This window comes from Hemicordylus capensis, chromosome 6, assembly GCF_027244095.1.
Source record: "Hemicordylus capensis ecotype Gifberg chromosome 6, rHemCap1.1.pri, whole genome shotgun sequence".
NCBI lineage: Eukaryota > Metazoa > Chordata > Lepidosauria > Squamata > Cordylidae > Hemicordylus > Hemicordylus capensis.
Genome location: NC_069662.1, coordinates 140,742,997 through 140,767,365, shown reverse-complemented (window position 1 = coordinate 140,767,365; position 24,369 = coordinate 140,742,997). Strand labels below are relative to the sequence as shown.

The following is a 24,369-nucleotide window of genomic DNA, read 5'->3' as shown; positions in this document are numbered from 1 at the left end:
GCTGGAGAGACCCTCAAGCCTGGGAGGATGCTTGTAGCCTCCCAACAGGTGTCTCCTCATGTGTTGCCATGCCACAGCAATACACGATCAGAAAACCTGGGCTAAGGAGAGGGGTATTTAAGCGGGTTACCCACTTTGGGGAAACCGGGCTCACCTGTGAGCCCAGTGGTTCCCACAGTCTGTGGAAAGCGGGCTAAGCTCCCTTAGCCTGCTTTTCACTGGTCATGAGAATTGCCTCAGACAGTTGTAGGCTCTTCCAGAAGATAGGTTTTCTTAAGGGGAAAAAAGGGCTAAACGTCTTTTCTGAAAGTAGCTCATTGTTACTTTATTATGATGTTACTTTATTATGAAGACGGTTCTACTACTACTACTACAGATATTTATATACCGTTCTTCAACCAACGTTCTCAAAGCAGTTCACATAGAAAAACAAATAATACATAAATAAGATGGTCCCCTGTCCCCAAAGGGCTCACAATTTAAAAAGAAACATAAGTCAGACACCAGCAACAGCCACTGGATGGATGCTATGCTGGAGTTGGACAGGGCCAGTTGCATTCCCCCTGCTAAATATCACCACTTTAAAAGGCGTCTCTTTGCTCAGTTAGCAGGGGTAATACTTTGAGTTATGGAAAGCTGCATTTCCCCAGAACTCTGATCCCAATATTTTGCTGGTCAGAAAATGTAGCAGTTCTCGCAAGCTAGTCTTTCCATTGTGATTATGAGAGCTTTGTGAGAACTGTGACTCGTACAATTATAAAATATTAGAGCTTGAAGGAACCTTCTAATTCAACTCAGTGCAGGAATCTGCTACAGCATCTTTAACAGATGACCATCCAGCCTCTGTTTGAAAATCTCTAGCAAAGGAGAGCTCACCACTGTGTGAGGCAAACTGATCTATTGACTAACAGCTCTTACATTTAGGAAATTCCTCCTAACTTCTAGCCTGAATCTACTTCCTTGCAATTTGAACCCATTGGTTCTAGTCTTGCTGTCAAGAGCAACAGAGAACAAGTCAATTTATTCTTCTGTGACAGCCCTTCCGATATTTGAAGGTAGCTATCAAATCTCCCTTAGCCTTCTCCAGGCTAAACATACCCAACTGCTTTAAATGCTCCTCACAGGATTTGATTCCAGACCTCTCATCAGATTTGTTGCCCTATTCTAAACCAGTTTCATTTGATCAATGTCCTTCATAAAATGTGGTGCCCAAATTGGACCCAATGGCCAACATTCTGGGCAGTGTAATCTTGGCATTAGCAAGCTGGTGTGGCTGCCGCACACGTAAAAGGCAGCCCTGGGACTGTCGCAAAGGCGGGCTGTCACAAAACTCCTTAAAACTGTGCACAGGCACTTGCTTTGTGATACTTCCATTGTTTCCACACTGAGAGCCACTGTTGTGTAGTGGTTAGAGTGTTGGAGGATCAGGGTGACCCCAGTTCAAATCCGTTCAGCCATGAAATGGACTGGATGACTCTGGGCCAGTCACTATCCCTCAGCCTAACCCTAACAGGCAATGGCGGCCAGTGAGGGCAGCAAGAGATACCTTTAGAAGTCTGAACGGACAATACCGCTGGCACCAGGACACTGCGGGGAGCAGCAGTGCTCCGCCTGACATCCCATGTAGCAGCCACTCTGCCTACAACACTCACCTGGCCACTATGCATGTACTGCAGCCAGTTGAGTGCCCTAGATGAGGTGGCTGCCATGCAGGAAACCGGGCAGGGCGCCACTGCTCCCTGCAGTGTCCAGGTGCCAACTGTATCATCCACTAAGACTTTTAGAGGTATCTCTCACCGCTCACCCTGTGCCACCCTCACCAGCTACCACTGCTGATGGGGTTGTTGTGAGGATAAACACAACCATGTACACTGCTCTGGGCTCCTTGGAGGAACAGTGGAATATAATGTCGTAGATAAATAGGCAGCATGAACCAAGTGCCCGTGTGCTGTTTTAAGAAGTTTCACAACAGCCCAGGACTGCCTTTACATGTGTGGCAGGTAGGCCCGGTGGCTTGCTAACATTGAGGTTACACTGCCCAGAATGTTGGCCAGTTTTTCAAGTGAGATCCAACTAGCCCAGGAGTAGAACTATTACTTCTTGTGATCTGGACACTATGCCTTTGTTAATGGTGGCTGTATGAGGGCCATGGGAAACAACTGTATAATTAATAGGTGTCTCATGCAATCACAGCAATGTGCATGGAGGGGAGGCATGGAGGCTAAAGTGTAAGTGTCATAACATGTGAGACATGTATATGGCTTACATAGCAGAGAAGTTAAAGCGGGCCCTTTAACATATAACGTCCATGCTTTTTGGTGCATGAATGGACTTTGTAAATATAAGAGATTCTAGGGTTTTAAAAAGCCTTCAGTTTTAAGAACCATTAAATTGATGGCATTTTAAATCTTAGAATCTCATACACTGACCAGATCTTCATCTTGTAAGTATAATTCAAGCCAAAAGTCCAACATTTTGCCCACCCAAGGAGCAGACATCCGGATTGCAAGACTAGTCCTCAGCTGAAAACTTTGTGAACTATTTCAGAAAGGAAACATATTTTCCACTGAGTTTAGGACCGTACTAAATATAGTCATCAGCCATTTATTAAATTAAATTAATGGAGACGAAATAATGGCATGTTATACTAAAACACATTCCAAAATCTGCAACACAGGGTTCATGAGGCAGAAGTCAGATTTCCAGAAGAAGCTACACCCGCAATCCCTGAGGATCACACAAGCTGTGTCAAACAATCTGAATGGAAAAATGATGTGTGAGATTTCAAATATCTTGCTGAGATGCACAGTGAAATCCTTCTTCCCAAGAGGGAGAGACTTTAAGAAAAAGTGTTTTAATAGGCATCTAAAATAAATGGGACATGGCAGCTACTCAATCAGTTACTTTAAATTAACAGCAGGGCATTTTTATCAAGAAAATTAGGAAGGCCTGCTTCAAAAGCAAATCATATTACAGGGTCACATAAACTAAAGAGCTTTTTAAAGAAGTGTCAGCGTAATTAGATTAAGCCCTGTTTCCCATCTCTGCACTGAAAAATGTCTGTCTGTTGTCTGTACACTTTAGTTCATGATTTCTACAGTATCAACTTCAAGCAGAATGACATCTACTTCAAATGCAGCTGGGAAACAAACGCAAGCACTTGCAGACTGCCACTCAGCTGGTTTAAAATCTGAAAGATGTAAAATAGTGTGACTGCAAGATTTAACTCAACTCCAATATTGGGCAATGTGCAATTATAATTTGATGCTGTAAAATCAATTAGTTCTTTCTGCTCTCCCCCCCATTTCTCAAGAAAAGCGTAAATCCAACACTCTGCATTAATGTATTGCCTCCACTAGCAAGCTTTCCTGCTTCACATGCTACTTTTGCCAGCAAAGAGCTTGAGCTCTTTCTTAAAACCAGGGTTGATGTTGCTTCTGAAGTGTTAAATGAGTGTCCAATTGTTCAAGGTCTAAGATATACAGTAGAAGAGTAAGGTGGAATAAAAGTAAAGTTGTGCTGTCAAGTCGGTGTCAACTCCTGGCGACTACAGAGCCATGTGGTTTTCTTTGGTAGAATACAGGAGGAGTTTACCATTGCCATCTCCAGCACAGTATGAGATGATGCCTTTCAGCATCTTCCTATACTGCTGCTATCCAATATAGGTGGGAAACACACCAGCAGAAATTTGAACCGGCAGACACTTGCCCCCTAGGCAAGTTACTTCCCTGCTGCGCCATTAGGTGACAGAAGCAGGAATACAGAGGAACAAAAGATTAAGAAACAATCTGCTATGAAAGAATACTTAGACTTATTAAGTCCTATCTAACTTCCATTAAAAATTGTCCAATAGGGGCAAAGCCAGTTCATATAGACAACTACACTCCAGTCATTATATCTTCTGTGAAAGGACAGCTTTGTCGATACATTGCTAGACTGATGAGAAGTATGAGAGACAAAGCATCACAAATAGGTTAAAAGACTTTAACTTTTTGGTTTGGATTTGGAGGCATCTTGACTCCATCCTCTATTACAACTGCCTCTGCTGTCTCCTTCTGTTGTCTCTCCTATTATTAAATACAGATTGTAAATTCCTCAGGGCAGATACCTTATGTTGCTCTGTAAAATGTCATATACTGTACAGCGGACAGGGGTGCTTTTTTCAACTTTAGCTGATATGTCAGCTACGCCCATTTCTGGAGGTAAATAACCTTAGAAGAGTGGTGCATATGCTGGTAACCTCCAGGCTTGACTATTGTAATGCACTCTACATGGAACTGCCTTTATTTATTTTTATTTTTTTAACATTTATATCCCACTCTTCCTCCAAGGAGCCCAGAGTACTTCATACTTGAGTTTCTCCTCACAACAACCCTGTGAAGTAGGTTAGGCTGAGAGAGAAGTGACTGGCCCAGAGTCACCCAGCTAGTATCATGGCTGAATGGGGATTTGAACTCAAGTCTCCCCGGTCCTAGTCCAGCACTCTAACCACTACACCACGCTGGCTCTTTTATAGGTAGTCTGGAAGCTACAGTTGGGGCAGAATATGGCAGCCAGACTGGTGGTCTCCAGGATAATCCAAAGAGACCATATATCACCAGTCTTAAAAGAACTGAACTGGCTGTTGATATGTTTCTGATTCTGAGTGAAAAACAAAGTGCTGGTTATTACCTATAAAACCTTTAACAGCTTGGTCCAGGGTAACGAAGAGAGTACTGCCTTTATCACGAACCCTCCCATCTATTAAGATCATCTGGGGAGGTCCAGTTACAGCTATCACCAGCTTGTTTGGTGGCAATGGGACCAGGCCTTCTCTGTGGCTGCCCTGGGGCTCTGGAATGCACTTCTTGTCAAAATCAGAGCTTCTCCATCTCTGGCGGTTTTTAAAAAGAGCTTTAAGACACATCTGTCTTCTCAGGCTTTTAATTAATTAATTTAAATGGTCTGTTTATATCATAAAATTGTTTTAATCATTTTATCCTTTTATCCTGTTTTATACAGGTTTTTAGCCTACTGTCCAATAGGCCTATGAGATCATCCGGCATTCCGTTTGTCCGTGTATGTATCCCCCTCTATCAACTTCACAATGTCTGGACCAATATCAGCCAAATCAGGTACAGTTGTAGGGACACATAGGGACACCTCAACAGTGTAGTTTGTCATGATGTCATCCACCCCAATTCAAGATGGGGAATGCATAAACATTTGAGGTGCAAGAGGGCTAACTTGTGAGCCTCTATAACCGGTTTAAACCAAATTTGCTACAGATTTAGTGAGTGCCACATAGGGATGGCTCAATGGCATAATCTGTGATGATGTCATCCAACCTGATTCAAGATGGCAGACGTGTGATCATTTGAGGTGCAAGCGGGATAATTTGTGGACCGTCTAACCGATTTGAACCAAATTTGGTACAGTTGTAGTGAGTGACACACAGGGATACCTCAACAGCAAAGTTTGTGATGGTGGTGCTATAGCTCAGTGGCAAAGCACTTGCTTTGAATGCAGAAAGTTCCAGATTTAATCTTCAGCTAAACGGATCTCAGGTAACGGGGCTGGGAAAGATCCTTCTCTGCCTGAGTCCTTTAGAGCTGCTGCCAGTCAGCTAGATGGGCATCTATATAATTAATTCTCTTAGCGGGTGCATGTCCTGAGTTTGGCGGCGGAACTCTAGCGACACATTGCGAGAGTTCCTGGGCCCAGCGAGAGCTGAGGGGGAAGAAAAAATGGCGGCGGTGGGAGCAGGCCACAAAATAGCCACAGGAGGTGGCCTCAGCTGGCTGCTGGGAGGCGGAGGCAGCGGGACAGCCTGGCCTGGCCTTCCAAAATATGGAAGAGGTGGCGGCCCGGCCCGGCCAGGCCGCCGGAGGCAGGAGGCATCAGAGGCTGAGATGGGAGGGAAACTTTTCAGCCCGCTGCCGCCCCAGTAAGAAGAGAGTGGGGGAGGGGGCTGGAGGGAGGGGGCAAAGAGAGTGGGGCAGGAGGTAGGGAGAGGGGGCAAGGAGAGTGGGGCAGGAGGGTGGGGGGAGGGGCAAAAGAGAGTGGGGGGGAACAGCACACCCCTAAAGAGCGCACAGATGTTCTGTGCGGGTTGACTATAAGATCTAATTCAGTAGGCAGCTATATAAGTACATCCATTTTCCTTCTTTTTGTTCAAGTTCAGCATTAAGGAACAGGTAGTTTAACATGGCCTGTTTAACATTTTAACATAATTATGCCTACATGAATTTGTTTAAATTTGCCTACACAAATTAGGTCTGATGTGGCATCCCTATCCAGGCACCAGAGTTAGCACATTCTAAGTATTACTATTAGCCATGATGGCTGTATAAACCTTCCATGTCCAGAGGCAGCATGCCACTGAATACCTGTTGCTGGGAAAACAGTAGAGGGTGGCTGATATCTTCATGCCCTGCTTGGGGGATTCTGAGAGATTAGCCACTGATCCAGAAGTGCTGTTTTTATATTGTTAATGAGTATACCCCATCTTAGCCCTTTTTGAACCAATTTTCTCTTCTTTGGACATTCTTTCCAAATACAGCAGCAGCCCTGAGTACCAAAGATGACAGCATAAGATTCTAACCCTGCTGACCTCAACTGATTTGTTAAGTATCAGAAAAATATAAGCTCCAGAGAGGCTCTGCTTTCAAAATCCCTAAAATCTGCCTGCATAAATCAGTATCTTCCCTGCTTCTTTCCCCTTCAAGTATTTGGCTAAGCTGCCATTCATTAGACCGAGGCTCATTATACTGCTGTGGTGCAGATGTTCCCAGAGAGACAGAACTCTTAGCCATCCCTAGCTGTGATGCTGGCAGAATGAATATTAACTTTCGAATATGGAAAAGGGAAATTTACACATGTGAATTAAGACCAATCATCTAGAACACAAATTCCTCAGGACTTTTTATAGAGGACATAAAAGTCTACTCTGGGGATGGAACACCTTTCTTTTCTTTTTCTTTTTTTGCATTAGGAGGAATGGAGACTATTTTGGAGATCAAGCAACATTTTTTTTGCCTTTGTTATGGTGACTGAAGTTCTGGGCAGCACCTGGAACATTTTGTTCACTCTCAGAATACTTTGCTGTCATGAGCAGCTTTTCTTCCTCGGTCTCCTTCCCCTGCCAGCATCCTACTGACCATCCATCCAATGGGGAAGCCAGAATGGAGGTTCTGCTTCAATGGCAGGTTGCAGAGCCACGTGATGCAGGAGCACAGATAGGTAGGCCAGGCAGGTGCAGCTTACTTCCTTAATGTGTGGGTAGTGAGAAATTAGCAGTTAGCTAACTAACTTTACTCAGTTAGAAGATTGTGAGCCCTTTGGGGACAGGGGAGCATCTTATTATTTATTTTTCTTTGAAAATCACTGTGAAACCTTTTGTTGAAAAGCAGCATATAAAAGCTAGCTGGCTGTCCTGCCTGGAGCCAAGAGGTGAAGTTGCTGACCTGGCTGGGCAGAGCAGGCTGGGTGACCCCTAAGGGAGGAAGAGAGAGGACTGTGTGTGTGGTAAACCTAACCAGGAGATGGATTTATAGTTAAGAAGCAGGGGCCTTGAGAACTCTGTACCTAGACAGCAGACTGGGCAGACAAACAGCTCACCTGGTCATCAGCTTCATAGCAGTAAACTGTATTTATTCTCAAATTATCCAATTTTTATCAAAATATGCATATATAATACCACTAACCATATGTAAATTTAATCCGAAGTGGAGACTTTTTTGGTGAAAAGCATCCTCCATTTCCAGTTTTTTGGTGATGTATATCAACATTTTTCACCATCTGGACCTGGAGAAGGCCAGGATTGAGAGTGTCCAGCAGGCAACCAGGATTGAGAGTGTCCAGCAGGCAACCAGAGAAGGTGAGAGGTGGAGTCAAAGCCAGGGTAGGCTGACCACATCACACAGCAAGGCATAGGACAGGGGCAGCAAAGTCAAGAGCTGAGCCAGACAAACAAACCATAAGTCAGGGAGCAAGCGGAAAGTCAGAGGTCAAGAACAGAGCCAAAGGTCAGAGAAGCCAAGGAGTCAGGCCAGAGAGAACAGATACAATGAACCTGGACCAAGAGGACCTTGAAACGGAGACAAGGCTTGCTTCAGACAGGAAGCTGTTGCAAGGGGACTCTGTGGCTGATCCCATGGGTCGGGACTTAGGGGCTGTAAGTTCAAAAGCCTGTTGCAGTGCATCAGGATGCCACAAGGGGCAGCAACTTGCAGGGTCTCAGCTGAGGCAGAGCCTGATAGACATGACGGGGACAATAGTGCTGAGTCAAGGAGGAGAGAAGTGTATGGATATCAACAGCAGCAAAGATAGCAAACATATCACCTAGACATCACAGCCATAGGATAGGAGCAGAGTGCTTTGCTGAGCACAGAAGACAAGCATTCAGGGCCTGAACCCATTTCAACAATGCAGGATCCAAACAGACTTCTAGACTATGTGCTGTTGTTGTCCATCCTGTTTCTGAGCTCTCACAGCTACCAGGATAAACTGCCCTTATTAATCCACCCTGACATGGAATAGGATCCCTCCCAACATTTCACAGAAGTACAACAGACGCAGATGTCTTCTAGCAGTGTTCCCTCTAAGGTGTGCACACATGTGCGTGCTCACAAGTTTCTGGATGTCCGCTCAGTTAATTTTATATCCCGCTCAGGTTGAATCTAGAAGGTCCCACTCTGAATGCATGTGCACACACACTGCTTTGATACTGCCACCCAGAACAAAACTCTTCTTCACAAATTTGCCAAGAAACATTGTTTCTTCTTCAGTAATGTTATCAATATTACTTTTGCTCCCTCTAATTATTCTAGCACTGCTCTGATCAGGCCGTCTCAAGACATCCACACAAGTGCAGGAGAACACAGAACACACACACACACACAGAAAGGTCTGCTCAGAAGGGTCCTCTGCAAGTCTTAGGGAGATCTGCCACCCATTCTGAGGTAGTAGGCAGAGTGAAGTTTTTATACTTCAGTCAAATTGTATTGCACCAAATATATTTGAAGACCAAAAATAAAAATATAAATATTTTTTTTAAAATCTGATGAATACAAGAAAGCACTAAGAAAAGAGATCCAGACAATTAGATTTTAAGGATTAGAGCTGCAATTCTATGCACATTACATCACTGAAATATTAAACAAAGTATCAGTTTCCAGGGTGGGAGAAAAATAAGGCTGAATTAAACCACAGGAATTGAGGTAGACTACCTTAGGGAGTAGAGGGTTGAGCTGCCTTTATCCTTGTGCCCTTTTGACATTAAAATTAGACCCTTCTTATCCTTTACAAACATGCCTCACAGATAAATTGGGCAGATGTGTGACAACAAATGTGGCTGCTGCGGTCACGTCAAGTTTATTATTTCTTTATTTATTCGCTTTTTATACTGCCCTTCCAAAATGGCTCAGGGCAGTTTACAATTAAAATAAAACCATTAAAATCAGTTTACAATTAAAACAAAAATCATAAAACAGTAATTAAACAATCACAACCATTTAAAAAAACCCTGAAAACCAGATTAAAACCAATTACAACTATTTAAAAACCCTGGAAGGCCAGGCCAAACAGATAGGTTTTAACATCCTTCCTTCTGAATAACCATGCTAGGATTGGGCTGCACAATTTTTTTTGTATGCTTATATATATGTTAATGTTGTGCTGCACAAAACAAACATACACCATCATGAAAGGGAAAATGAAGGTGCTAGGGATGTGCACAGACTGAGGCATTGAGGGTGGACATTTATTGGGGATGGGAAAGAACGATGTGCATAGTGAAACAGCCAGACTAAAAGGATGCATATTGTACATTTTAATTACATATTTCAGTTAAATATCTGAGGCCAGATTGCATATCTGTTCCTGTCCTAATATACTATTATCAACCAGCACCACCATTCCAGCACAGTGATTAATTTTTTTTGTTGCTTGCTAATTATGGTAACTAAACATAATAATTAACATAATAATTAAAGCTGCAATATTTAGTAGATTAGATTATTAGATAAAGCCACTAAAAATATTTGGACTGATTAAAAAGGTGCTCCAACTAATCACACAGCACCAGAGTAGGGGTGGGTGGAAATTTAATTATTTTCAATGTAAGCAATTACAAATCCTTGGGTGACAGGTGCCTTCTTAGAAGAAACATTCTGGAATGCCTCTTCTGGAATGGTGCCTGGTACTTACCTACAAAAGTCACCTTAAGTGGAGCAGTGGGGAAATGCTTGACTAACAAGCAGAAGGTTGCCGGTTTGAATCCCCTGCTGGTACTATATCAGGCAGCAGTGATATAGGAAGATGCTGAAAGGCATCATCTTATACTGCGCGGGAGGAAGCAATGGTGAACCCCTTCTGTAGTCTACCAAAGAAAACCAGAGCTCTGTAGGCGCTAGGAGTCTAAATTGACTTTTTATTATTATCATTATTATTATTAACATTTTATATCCCGCTCTTCCTCCAAGGAGCCCAGAGCGGTGTACTACATACTTAAGTTTCTCCTCACAACAACCCTGTGAAGTAGGCTAGGCTGAGAGAGACGTGACTGGCCCAGAGTCACTCAGCTAGCATCATGGCTGAATGGGGAGTTGAACTCGGGTCTCCCCGGTCCTAGTGCAGCACTCTAACCACTACACCACACTCTAATAACCACTGCACCACAACGGCACACTTTACCTTATTACTTCCCAGCAAAGAGGCACCTTTAAAAGTGGCACTCTCTTATATTTAGCCAGGGGAGAGCAACTATCCCTCTCCAGCCTCAGCACAGCATCCCTCCAGTAGCTGTTGCTGGTGTCTCCCTTGTTGTGTTTCTTTCTAGACTGTGAGCCCTTTGGGGACAGGGAACCATCCTTTTATTCTCTTTCTTTCTTTCTTGCTATGTAAACTGCTTTGAGAACTTTTTTTGTTGAAAAGCAGTATATGATATGATTATTGACATGAGCGCATAATAGGAAAAACAAATAATGCCATTTTCTTCAAAACCTTTGAAGTCGATTTATTTCTATGCTAATTTTGCAAATTTAATTATCAGTTAAAACTCATGATGCAATATCAATTTAGATTTCTTTGGTCAAGTGATATTTCTAATTAATAATAGCTAAGACAATGAAGTGGTTATCGCTGGGTCTCTAGAAACTTTTCCACGCCGCGTTATTGAGCCGTGGGATTTCCGCTGCTCAATAACGCTGCATGGAAAAGTTTCTGGAGATCCATGATACTCGTTATTCAGTCGGGAACAAGCAGCACAGTCCCCTTCCCAACCTCTTTCCAGACAGCTTTTCAGTCCTATAAACCCCGGGGAAACTTCACTCACTCGGCACGATCTGTACCCGGTTGTCTACACGGGCAGCCGTTCCCAAGACCTCACACCTCTCTCTCTTTCTCCAGCGCGTCTCGCTTTGTTGCTAGGTAACGCCGCCAGGTGCGAGACGCCAAAGCGCATGCGTTGGAGGAGCTTCCTGGACCCGTATTGCATAGAGGCGGGAGGGGAGCAGCCGCCACCTGGAAAATAGCCAGCGGCTGGTTGCTGGCGCGTGCGCAGTTGTGGTGTTCTGGAAGCCTGTCTGAGGCCGGCGCTCTGTCCGGTCTCACTCAGCCCCCCGCCCACCTCATCATCTTGCCTTGGAATGGAAAACCGCTTCAGTTCCAGCAGCGTTCCGGGTGGGGTGTGTGCTATAAATCAGAAATAGGATGCAGTATTTTGTCTTAAAACTCATATTCCCTCTGATGCTACAAGAAAGGAATTTTGATGCTAAACGGAAGGAATTTTTGTTTCTTTTTCTTTTTTCGGAACTGCAAGTAACATTCGGGGGAGCGGGGTGGAATCTCATAGCTAGATTCTTGTTCCGTTGATATCATGCATTTCAATCCGATTTTAAAACGTGGTCACCGCCGCCATCCCAGTGTGTTCCATTTTGCATATATACCGTAATCACAGATTAATTAATTCGGAACAACATTGTGAATTAGGATCTTGCCCATCCGGAAGCGCGCATAGGAAGTGAGCACAATAATCCGTTTAAACATTCTGTTTCCCTCCCCTTTCCGTTGTGCATGTAAAAGTGTTGTTAAGTTACTAAAAATGTGTATATGGGTCCCTAGAGATGTAGAGAATATTCATTAATATTCAGTGGCTGACATCCTGACTAAATTTATTTGAGTCCCATTGAAATTAAAAGGACAAGATAGGTATTTCCTCTAGTAAATTTAGTAAGGATGTGTCAGCCAGGATTTTATTTACTACTCAAGCTACTATCCCCTTGCAGTTTTTTGCCTCTCCTCCATTACTCTTATCTCTTGATGGCTGCCTATTCTCCTCCTCCATTGGTTGTGTCTCCACTGTTGATTGGTTATGTCCCCTCCATTGGTTATGTTACATGCAGATTGTACTGCAGAAGCTATATGCTTGTCCTTATATAGAGAGTACATTAAATATTTAAATAAATAGGTTCAAAGCAGCAGCTAACAGGATGGAACATGGGATAGAGAACACTTACCAACTTCAAAAAATGAAAAGCCAGGCTGTTAAATTGTGGAAAATGTTAGAATACCACTGTGCCAGCATCCAGTCAGTGGAAATCATATATCCTTCTCTTCCAGACAAGAACTCTCCTATCTTACAATCCACCATTTTCTGCTGATCTTCTACTGATAACAAATTCTTTCAAGAATCACTTGCCATGGTGATACCTTTTCACTAACTAGCAGAGTGCACACTGCTACATTAAAACAATGCTACATTAAACTATCCCACTTAAGTTCACACACATGTTTATGCATACCTGAGCACTCCCATCTCTTAGAGGGGATTACAGTTTCATATCTACAAGATGTGATGACATTGGGGATAAGAGTTTACAAGAGGTAGTTAGAAACCACAGAGTAATATATTCATAAGAATATGGTCTTGAACATCCTAATATTGGGGTTTGGGTTTGGATTTTTTGGTGTGGTGGGGAGGTACCCACTAATGGTATCTGGTGTTTGCAACCCTCATAATTTAATTGTGGACTCATTTCCCTTTGTTTCATTTTTGCCAAGATAAACAATATCAGCACAAAACTATTAGCAAATTGCTATGTGGAGGTAACATTTTAATCATCTTTTGGAAGAGAGCCTTGCTGCTTAAATTCCTTTAATGGAAATATCTTTCTCCACCTCTAGTCATAAATACCCCAAAGACTAGGGTTGTGATATTTGCCAAAAGAACACAAATGTCAAATTAATGGGAGTAGGGTTGAGCAGGTTAGGAGCCATAAGTACTTGGGCATAGTTTTCCACGCAAATGATATGATGGGGTACACAATGCGAACATGCTGCAGCAAGTACACAGAGGAGTGCATCTGCTATACTAAAATCCTTCCATACTAGAGGGGGCTATTTTATCCCAACAGCTGTCAAGGTATACCAGGCCAAAACATTGGCACAAATGCTATACAGAGTCCAGATCTATTCCACCTGCAACTTCAAACCCATAGAAGTCTTTCAGTCTAGATTCCTTCGTGCCATATTCCAGGTGCCTAGATGTGTTTCAAATGCCATCCTATGCTTAAAGGTAAAGTGTGCCATCAAGTCGATTTCGACTCCTGGTGCCTACAGAGCCCTGTGGTTTTCTTTGGTAGAATACAGGAGGGGTTTACCATTGCCTCCTCCCATGCCGTATGAGATGATGCCTTTCAGCATCTTCCTGTATCGCTGCTGCCCAATATAGGTATTTCCCCATAGTCTGGGAAACATACCAGTGGGGATTCGAACCAGCAACCTTCTGCTTCCTAGTCAAGCATTTCCCCACTGCGCCACTTAAGGTGGTTAGAGATGGGTCTAACCAGAGTCGAGGTCCAGGGGTGGCTTCACACATTTAATTACTGGCTCAAATTATATTTTTGCCATCAGGGCCGGTCCCCCCTGGTATTGAAAAATGAGTTCCATTCTAATTGGTGTAAGAGCCTTCATGACAAATTGGGCAGATATGGCCTCTCTCCACAATATTTACTTTTATTGGGACATGATGCCACCAAAGAAATTATTAAACAACATATTATGAATATGGAGAACCAATCTGATGTAAGTCTTGTTAACCTTAGTAGCATTCCTGGTGGCTTCTCACACTACCCTCAGCCAGTGATGTACCTTACAAATTCGACCCCTCTAAATCAGAGGAGAGTGTTCTCGCTGGCCTGGTTTAATGCCCTGCCTTCTGCCATTTTGGATGGCAGATCTAAGATAATACCACTCAGGAACTGGCTATGTCCATGCGTTTGGGCAATATTGAGTCCATCTCATGTGCTTTTATACTGCTTATAGGGACATTTGCATTGCCTGGACTGAACCACTTATAAAAAGCATGCCAGGTCGATCAGAAGAGAATTACACTTTCTTTCTTCTGGCAGACCAGTATACAGCAGTTGTAGCAAGATTCTGGGCAGCAGCATGCAAACAGAGAAGGGAGCAGTTGATGAACTGTAATTGAGACTTCTGTATGTATATGTTTTTGATACTCTTATCACCCAGTCCTCTTTTTGATTTTATTTTACTCTAATTTTATTTTCTATTTTATTTTTTGATTGCTGGTCACTGACTGTAATAATAAAATTCAAGTCCAATAATCTATTGAATAAATAGATGAGTGTAGAAAAACATCCTGGTTCTTATCCCATTCTCCAGTAGCTGTTCAGTTTCATGTGATGTTGTTGACAAAGTCAACAGCCTTTAGCAGAGAGATTCATAGCATTGTCTCGTAATAGAACTGAACTACTATTTGTGCCAAAGGAGGAAAACAATCTTGAATACATACTCTGGCATGGCCAGCAGTTTTGTCAATGCTGGCTGTGAATCCGTCAGCAAGACAGTAAGAAGCAGACATAAAGTCAGCTACAGGATCACAAAGAGATCATTCACACAGTCAAAAACTGCACCCTACCCGGGTTTGGGAGCTATGTGTGCTCCTAGTTTTTGATTGTGTGGAAGCAGGTAAGAGGAGAACCTGGGTAGAAGTGATTGTACAGGAGGAAAAGCTACCCAGGTTTTCCTCTTACTTTGCCTCCACACAACCAAAAGCTGAGCACACGCAGCTCCCAAACCTAAGTAGAACACAGGTTTTTAAATAATAATAATAAAATAAATAAAATAATAAATAAATAAAAATAAATTAAATTAAATTAAAATAAAATAAAATAAACACAGGTTTTTAATTGTGTGAAGGCCTCCCATTGTCTTAGTGGGAAAGTAAAGTGTTAAGTGGATAGTATAAATAATATGCTCCTGTCATAGGAGCTCTCTTGGTACATATTTGTATTGCTAATATTGCAGACTACTATCAGTAAAAGCATCTGGCAATTGCAAGTAGAATGCTGTGTGTGTGTGTTGTTTGTGTGTGTGTAAAGCAAGGGGTGGTGGTGGGGAGATTCTACCTGATCCTTTGACTCACATTATGATTAGCTCATAGAATCAAATGATGGGATTCTAGAACTAATTCATAGCTACCATCATTAGAGAGAGAGAGAGAGAGAGAGAGAGTGTGTGTGTGTGTGTGTGTTGGGGGGAATGCATTCATTCTGGGCTTCAGGTCCATCGCACTGTAGAAGCCATTGAGATTGTGATTGCTTTGTCCTTCCTGTGAATGACACAGCTGTGGCATACACAGGCTTTATCAGATCAGTAGCAACACCTTGTGCAATGTGCAACAGTTTGGAGGATGTAAATGGTTTCATATCCTGAATGTTGACAGAGCTCTGCATTTTAGGTTTGAGGCCACTGGAGACCTTCTGCAGTGTATGGGTAAGCCAAGGGAGTGCTGCCTGGCTCTTCCTTTTGGCAACCACAGAGAAAGGGCACTTTGCACTAAAAGGCAACATTTTGCACAAACAGCCTGCTACACCCAAAACATATATGGGTAGAGCACTTTGCTAACATTTGTCTTCTCAGAATCCTCTTTGTTACAGGTACTCTGCCTGAGCAAGAGTACCTGCCTGCAACACAAACATGAAACTGGAACTCCAACTGTACCACCCCAGCACAGAATGCAAGGACAATGCATCCTATACATGAAAGAAAGGGGGAAAGTTAAGTGGAATTGTTAAATTAAGAGACAGAAGGCAGAATTCAGAGACTGTTCGCTTCATAACTGGCATCCATTTATTGGTTTTTGGAATGGAAACAAATATTCTTTGTAATATGCTGATAGAAATGGCCATGTTACTGTGATTTTGATGTGTAACTTGGTTATATCAAAAGTGGATTGAGAAACATCTAAGAGAGAGAGATTGAGAATGCATGCCAGAAAACACTGTGATACTAGAAGGATTTTAGGGCACATTTGTTATTCACATGTAAGCTACCTAGGGTGTGGAAACACTGAAAAATTGGGGGGGAAATGCTTGGCAGTAATTAATAAATAATACATAAATGGAGAATCTCTAAACCTACTTCATCTAAGATAGTAAAGGAAAAACCACCTAGATCCAAGCCTGTCGAATTTATTTAGTCACGCTCTGAATGCCACTTTAGCCACAGTAACCCTTTAAGATCACATAAACATTTTATAGACAACTACAACCTTAATCTCTTTTCTTTCCCTGAGTTTCATTTAGCCATCTGTTTTCACATTTTATTTGCATCATGAAAATGCTGGGAAAGGGTTTATGCAAAAAAACCAACCCTTAGATTGTCCCCCTGCTGGGGAAAATGCGGGTGGAATTCACATTCTTTTGAGTTGTCACCCCCTTTGAAAACTACAAAAACCAAATTGTTCATAAAAAGCATAAAAGGAGAGGGGGGAGCAGATCTGATTTATATTTAAATGGAAATGTTATTATTTTTCAAGAAAAGCTTTCATTTCAAATTTTACCCAACTTTCACCGGTAACACTGTTCAGTTTCTCTCTCTTTCTCTCAGCTGAATGTCAGGTTAAAACTGCATAGAAAGCATTTTCTGAAAACAATAATGTTTCCATTTGAGCATCAATGTCCATATTTCATTTGCTGTTCAGTTCATATTCCAGGCAGAAGAGAAAGTAACTCCATATATTCAGTGATATAAATACATTACCATTTGCAGAAACCGTTTTTAGTGTTCATAATGTGGTTTCTCTCCCTGTGTTATTTCATTTCAAGGAAGTTTTGCTGTTCATTTGATTCTTTTAAAGCAATTTTGGGAGAATCTTGGATCCTGATTGTGTGCCATGAGAAAACAGCTCTCAATTGTAGTAAGAACTGATGTTTTCTTGCTAATAACAAAATAACAGAAGTTCCTGTTTAATGCTGTTACAAAGAACGTCTGGAATAGTAATCCTACAGGGCATGTCTGGTAGAGACTGAAATTAATTTCTCCCCTACATTTTTCTCAGTATCCTCTGTGAATTTTGATAGAGACTAATAAGTGAATATTTGCTATCTCCATCATTATTTGACATTCAGCTATATTGTGTTTCAGCTTCAAGAGCAGAAGACTCTTGAGAAATTTCACAAGAACTTCAAGATCTTCCACCCCTCCTGAGCTTGCACTAGCACCATTCAGCATGCTGTCATCTTTTGGACAATACTGTGCAATTATGCAATGGCTATAAAAGCACCTCCTTATAGCAGAAATTCACTGACCACAAACATATCTATATACTTCCCTTTTTGATTCAGGACATCCCAGATGTTCCATTGCCTGTAGCCAAAATCATTGCACTTGTTCCAGCTCCCCAAACAGGGACAAACTCCTTCAGATGTATTTCTATTTATTTTATTTGGCACATAAATATGCTGTCAAAAATTTGCATGTCATGGTGGGTTTACACAAAAGTTAAAACAATAATACCAAAATTCAAACAACTAGAACAGTTAAAAATAGTTGAAAATAGTTGAAAATAACATCATTGGGTATTTCTAAAAAAAGAACGACATATGACCAGACTGGCACACGGGAATAGTGTACTACAGGAATTACTGATCTTCTCATTTGCACCACCATATTTAAAGGTGGCAAAAGTGTGGAGAGGGCATTCAGCATTTTCCAGTAGTAGTTAAAAGTGAATGCAGTGGTGGCCAGTAGGGATGGGTCTGGGCAGGGCAGAGAATAAGCCACAAGTGGGGCTTATTCTCACTTTCCTCACTCTGTCCTGTCTGCCTCTCTCTTGCCTTGCCTTACTGCTGCGGCAGTAACCCTGGGCGTGCAGGCTGGTCATGTGCTAAGTTCAGAGGAACATAGGAAGCTGCCATATACGGAGTCAGACCATTGGTCCATTTTGCTCAGACTGGCAGCAGCTTCTCCAAGGTTGCAGGCAGGAATCTCTCTCAGCCCTATCTTGGAGATGCCAGGGAAGGAACTTGGAACCTAGATGCTCTTCCCAGAGCGGCTCCATCCCCTGAGGGGAATATCTTACAGTGCTCACATACAGTCTCCCATTCATATGCAACCAGGGTGGACCCTGCTTAGCTAAGGGGACAATTCATGCTTGCTCCCACAAGACCAGCTCTCTTCCCATTTGGTGCCTGGCAAATGACCAACCCATGATCCTGGGGTTTATTATTATTATTTTGCATTTATATTTATATGTTCTTCCTCCAAGGAGCCCAGAGCAGTGTACCACATATTTAGGTTTCTCCTCACAACAACCCTGTGAAGTAGCTTAGGCTGAGAGAGAAGTGACGGGCCCAGAGTCACCCAGCTAGTATCATGGCTGAATGGGGATTTGAACTTGGGTCTCCGCGGTCCTAGTCCAGCACTCTAACCACTACATCATGCTGGCTCCTTAATGCCATGATTAGACAAGGTGAGACAGAGGGTGTAGCCAGGATAGAGCGAGAAGAGTAAGAATGAGCCACACCTGGGCAAAGGTCTAAAAGTTTTAGGAAACAAAGACTAATCAGCAGTGCCATGGAAGTCCTTTTAAAAACTTTCTGTCTTCATTTTAACCATCTTAGCCCCATGCCAATACAAGCGCGGTGGTAGCAGCAAGCCATAACCCCAGATCTGGGACCTCCCCCTGCCAACTGGGGGATGAAGTGGACTGTTCAGGGAATGAGAGAGGGTGAGAAGATCCTATGACTCAGATCTGGGTCACCCACACCACCAGCCCCCTACACCAGGGGAACCAGAACTAGTACCCCACTAAGTCTTTAGAACACGGCCCAGCCTTCATCCTTTGACTAAGAGGAATCTTTTAAGGATCTGCCAGACCAAGTGGAGGTTCCCAGGGAAGATGTAAGGCTAATCCACTCTACCTCAGCAGTAGCCATAAAAAATGGTATTCCGTTCCAAGTAGATGCTGGGTCAACATCCCTTTTGTGTTGCAACACTCAGCACCTCTGATGTCCTGCTTGGAGCTGTCTGAAGTTCTGACCCCTTTCTTCTGGAAGCTGTCCAAGGTATGAATTCCTCCTGGATTCCTGTCTAGCTCTGCAACCAGAGACCTAGGCTCAGCCTGAACAAGATGCAGCAATGCTAGCAGTGTACAACTTTCTGGCAACTGACCTCATACTTATCATGTGTTTTTTAAAACCTAGAATGAATTTTGCAGAACCACAATGGTGCACAATTCCCAGTGCATTACAGGATGGTTTTTTTTAAAAAAAATGTTAATACGTTTTGATGTCACACTATTCCTTTCAGATGGCAGCAAGAATTGGTCACTAACCTACAGCACTACCAGCTTTGCTGCTCCCTCTCTCTGCACAGGTGCGTAGTTGTGGGGGGGGCAGTGGGGAGGAAAAAGGACTTCTGCACTGCCTCATTAAGCAACTCTTGTCAAATTTTGAGAAATTTGTCCCTGCATAAACAAAAATTGGTGAAATTTGTCTTAGCTCCTCAATCCCCCCCGCCCCGAAAGGACTTGATGGATGTGGTGCGGGGGGAGGTATTTTTATCAGCACTGCCCTAAAACAAATTCAATTGCCATTTCTGTCCTCAAATCTATTTATCATTATTACAGGATGTAATAACATCAACTGCAACATAAGAGACTCAATTTACTGTACCTCTTATCCTCCAGTGTATACACCATCATCTACCAACAATGTTCTTCTCCTGTCTTTATAGGGCAAATTGATCAGTCTCTATACATGGACAAATCTGAATCAAAAATGGTAACATTCAGAAAACATTCAGTCCTTCAGGACACTTTGCTGCTGACCCCAAAGTCATCATTCTTCAACAAATAAATGTCAGAGGGAGATTCCAGTGTGAAATTGCTGAGCCAGAAAACTGGCATGGCATGCTTGATTCTATTTGTTTAGGCCCCAGTTGAGGCAAGGGTTTCTTCTCCTACTACAGCCGTTAAATTAGCAATGCAAAACTAAAAACACGATATTGTTACTGAATGCCTTTAAACCTGTTTTTTTTCAAAGAGCCTTTTGGCCTGCCCTGAAATTGTCTTTATAGAATGCCTTCTGACTGTTAGATCTAGGTCTGTTTGTTCTGCTTTTGTTAACTTTGGTTGATTTGCTGTACTCTTGTATGTGTGCCATTTAGTACTTTTAGCTGATTTGATTGTACTTAGGTTTATTGTTTTAACTCTGCTTGCTTTCTCCCTCACCCCTTTTTGTAGGTTGCTTTGTTTTGTTACTTGGTTGCTGTGATTCTATTTTGTTTATAACTGCCCCAAGTCTGTGCTCATCTTGTATATAGTTAAGCTTCATCTGGAACAGTCGTGCCTCTTGCATTTCATAGCCACTTGGCTTTCCTATGTTCTCTCCCCCATCCCAACTTTATATCCAGCCTAACCAGTGATGCATCGATCTGAGTGGTGTCTGAGTCACTCCATGGATTCTGCTTTCTGAAGTAAATCATTCCATCAATTTTTTGAGGTCAGCATTTTAATTAAAACCTTTTAAGTTCCAAATTAGAAACTCTGGGCAGCATCCAAATGAGTACTTCAGTAACTGAAAGAAGTTCCAATCATGCAAGGAGGGAGGGGCAATTTTGCCAATACACCCCTTACATCTGCTGCCCCTGCAGTCTCCCAAAATCTGCACCTGAGGGCTCCCCTACCCTCAGGGATATAGTTTTGGAAGGTGGGGTGAAGCAGAAAGAGGAGGTTGGCAAAAATTGCCCCTCCCCATTGTGAATGTGGAACTTTTTTCTGTTCATTGAAGTGTGTGAGTGCTACCTATTTAATCTACATGGTGGTTTATGAGAAGGATACATGCACATTCCACTGCACATTCAACCTTTGTAGTATACACTTACTTGCAGCTTGATCCAGCACTCATTTATTTTCCTCTCTTCCTATCTGTTCTTATTGCAGGTGATGCCAGTATAAAAACAAAGATGGTGCTGTAGCCAGGGGCAGAGCATCTGCTTTGCATGCAGAAGGCCTCAGGTTCAATCCTTGGCATCTCCACGTAGAGCTGGGGAAGAATCCTGCCTGGAATCTTGAAGATCCACTGCCCATCAGTGTAGCTAGATGGCACTGAGCTAGATGGATCAATGGTCTGATTCTGAATAAGGCAGCTTCCTGTGTTCCTAATATGCACACCCATATCTTAACAGTTCACATAAGTTTTTTTTTAATTTAGTTAGTTAAACAAAATAATGTATGCAGTTTATACTTGGTTTTAAAAGCATTATCGCGAGTGCCAGAAATCCTGCCCAGATTTATTTAATGCAGATTCACATGAAATAAATCAAGTGTGACTTTTCAGAAAACTTGAAACCCATAATAATTTTGAACATCTTCTATCTTCATTTTGCAAAGGCATTTAAAAGCAGCACATATTTGTACATCAAAGACAAACATATTTGAAAGATTTCAGCATCAGAAAATTTGTATACTTTTTGGTTCCTGAAATAATCTTTCCACATACACAGAAAGCAGCACCCTGCTGAAGAAGCTATTTTTCATTTCCTGAATGATCAGTACTGGCATTATTATTTGCCAGATTGCATACTTGAGAGGAGTCTTGCTCACATTTTCTTCCAGAGGCATCAATCACTTTATGTTTTATGATCAGCTATGAATTATGAATATGATTTACTAACATATTGCACAAAATTTCCTCATTCACCTTGCTTGATATAACTTTGAAAAGATTGGTAATAAATAACTTTTTTCCTGTTCTAACAGGAAGAAACTGGCATATATAAGAATGAATGTGCAACTCCTCATCAAGATGGGTGTATTATTTCATTGAAAGAGCAATATCATGCAAATTACTTTCTTCATCCCTGCAAAAAGTTGTGAAAAAAGGAGGTGAACTTACACAATTTTATTCTTCCCCACTTCTTCCACAAGATCATCAGATTGGTAGGGGCTAAAGAGCTCAGTGAGTGTTTGCTTTCATGATGCCAGGGAATATCAATCAATCTTTTTGTTATGGTCCAAGACCAGTCAACAAAAAATACAAAACAAATATACCAACAACAACACCAATACATCACCCCAGCAGTACAAAATCAGCAGTCTATACCTTAAAAACACTTAGCTGGAAACTTAACTTTCTGTACTTGGACCAGTGCTCTTTAACTTGCTCATAAATGATCTAGAAGTTGGGGTAAGCTGTGAAGTGTCCAAATTTGCAGATGACACTCAACTATTTAGAGCAGTGAAATCCAAAAGCAATTGTTAGGAGCTTTCCAAACTGGGTGAGTGGCCAAAAAATGGCAAATGTGTTCAATGTAAGCAAGTGTAAAGCAATACAAATTGGGCAATACACTGATGGGGTCTGAACTGTCAGTGACTGACCAGGAGAGAGATCTTGGGGTCATGGTGGACAGCTCATTCAAAGTGTCAACTCAGTGCGTAGCAGCTGTGAAAAAGGCAAATTCCATGCTAGGGATCATTAGGAAGGGGACTGAAAATAAAAAATGCTAATATTGTAATGCCCTTATCCAAATCTATGGTGTGGCCACATTTGGAGTGCTGTGTACAGTTCTGGTCACTGTATCTTAAGAAGGACATTATAGAACTGAAAAAGGTGCAGAAGAGGGCAACCAAGATGATCAGGGGCCTGGAGCACTTTCCTTATGAGGCAAATCTTAAGCATCTGGGGCTTTTTTGTCTGGAAAAGAGGAGACTACAAAGAGACATGATAGAGGTGTGCAAAGTTTTGCATGGAAAAACTTTTCTCTTACACACAACAAACCCAAGGGTCATCTAGAACCAAGGGTCATAGTATGAACTAAAGGACAGGGAATTTAGGACCGACAAGAGGAAATACTTTTTCACATCGCACGTATGTGAATCTATGGAATTCTCTGCCAAGAGATGTGATGATGGCCACTAACTTGGATGGCTCTGAAAGGCGCTTAGACCAATTCATAGAGGACAGGTCTCTCAATGGCTTCAGGCCACATCTAGCCTCAGAGGCAAGATGTGTCTAAATACCAGTTTAGCAATAGCAGGAGAGGGCATGCCTTCTCCTCTTGCCTGTGGGCTTCTCAGAGACATCTGGTGGGTCACTGTGTGAAACAGGATGCTGGACTTAACAGGCCTTTGGCCTGATACAGCAGGGCAGTTCTTACGTCCTTTAACGAACTGTCTCCTAAGAACACATGCTGTAGAAGCGCAAAAATTTGCAACTTTGATGGTAATTTCAGCATTGGAATCAATAAGGAACAAGAAGTGTATAAAAATCATCAGTCCTGCCTGGGAAATCTATCAGAGTTGGAATAATGAAAAGGGAACAAATGTCCTCATAGAACAAACAGTAGTGCATCATGTGCTCCACCATTTCAATTATGCCTGAATAACAGAGGCACAAATTTTGAGGATGGGAAGTACATGCATATCTTCCCTCCAAAAGGGCTGATGGCAACACATTGAAGCAGGCAAGAGTAAAGAATAATGTAAGATTATGTATTTATTTATTTATTTATATTTCATTTGTATACCGCCCCTCCAAAATGGCTCAGGGAGGTTTACAATTAAAACACACCACTAAAACAGTAAAGAGTTAAAACAAATTAAAAAACAATATAACAATTAACAATTTTAAAACATTTTAAAACAACAATTAAACAATTACAGTGATTAAAACCCCAAAATCGGGTTTTGAATTTTAAAATAAACCAGAAATTAAAACCCCCACAATTTATCATGAAGATATTTTGCCAGGACAAAAGTTTTGCTATAATTCTCAGTCATTCTACAACGTGAAGTCTGTCCTTTTGAGCCAGGGAATAGCAAGTTGTGCTTTCCTCCCATTGGTGCTAATTGGAGCCCTTCCCCCCCCCCCTTCATCCCAGGATAAATGAGCCCTTTTTCCCCCTTCATCCCAGGATAAATGGCAGCTGTGTGGCTGTTGGTAGTGGGGACACTCCTGCTAGGGACTTTGGTGGGAGTTGAGAACTGAAGCTGAATGTAACATAAGAACATAAGAAGTACCTTGCTGGATCAGGCCCAAAGCCTATCCATCTACCCCCTCAATCCTGTTTCTCACAGCAGCC

General features: G+C 42.2%; 1 protein-coding gene and 2 long non-coding RNA genes across 5 annotated transcripts in view; 2 read left to right on the top strand and 1 right to left on the bottom strand.

The window, feature by feature from the left end:
- The window catches only part of LOC128329458 (uncharacterized), a 118,349-nt gene extending 111,735 nt beyond the window's left edge, over nt 1–6,614 (top strand). The window contains exons 3-4 of the long non-coding RNA XR_008309658.1: nt 5,002–5,114; nt 6,542–6,614. This is a non-coding gene — a long non-coding RNA (uncharacterized LOC128329458). The remainder of the gene's footprint in view (nt 1–5,001; nt 5,115–6,541) is intronic.
- The window catches only part of ARMC3 (armadillo repeat containing 3), a 102,534-nt gene extending 91,063 nt beyond the window's left edge, over nt 1–11,471 (bottom strand). For all 3 annotated transcript variants that reach the window (XM_053260701.1, XM_053260703.1, XM_053260702.1), the window contains exon 1: nt 11,315–11,471. The gene's annotated coding sequence lies outside the window, so the exon portion shown is untranslated. The remainder of the gene's footprint in view (nt 1–11,314) is intronic.
- Nucleotides 11,472–11,570: 99 nt separating this feature from the next.
- On the top strand, nt 11,571–23,216 carry LOC128329456 (uncharacterized). Its single transcript, XR_008309655.1, has 4 exons — nt 11,571–12,001; nt 19,597–19,662; nt 20,023–20,789; nt 21,230–23,216. It is a non-coding gene; the product is annotated as an uncharacterized LOC128329456 (long non-coding RNA).
- Nucleotides 23,217–24,369: the final 1,153 nt, after the last annotated feature.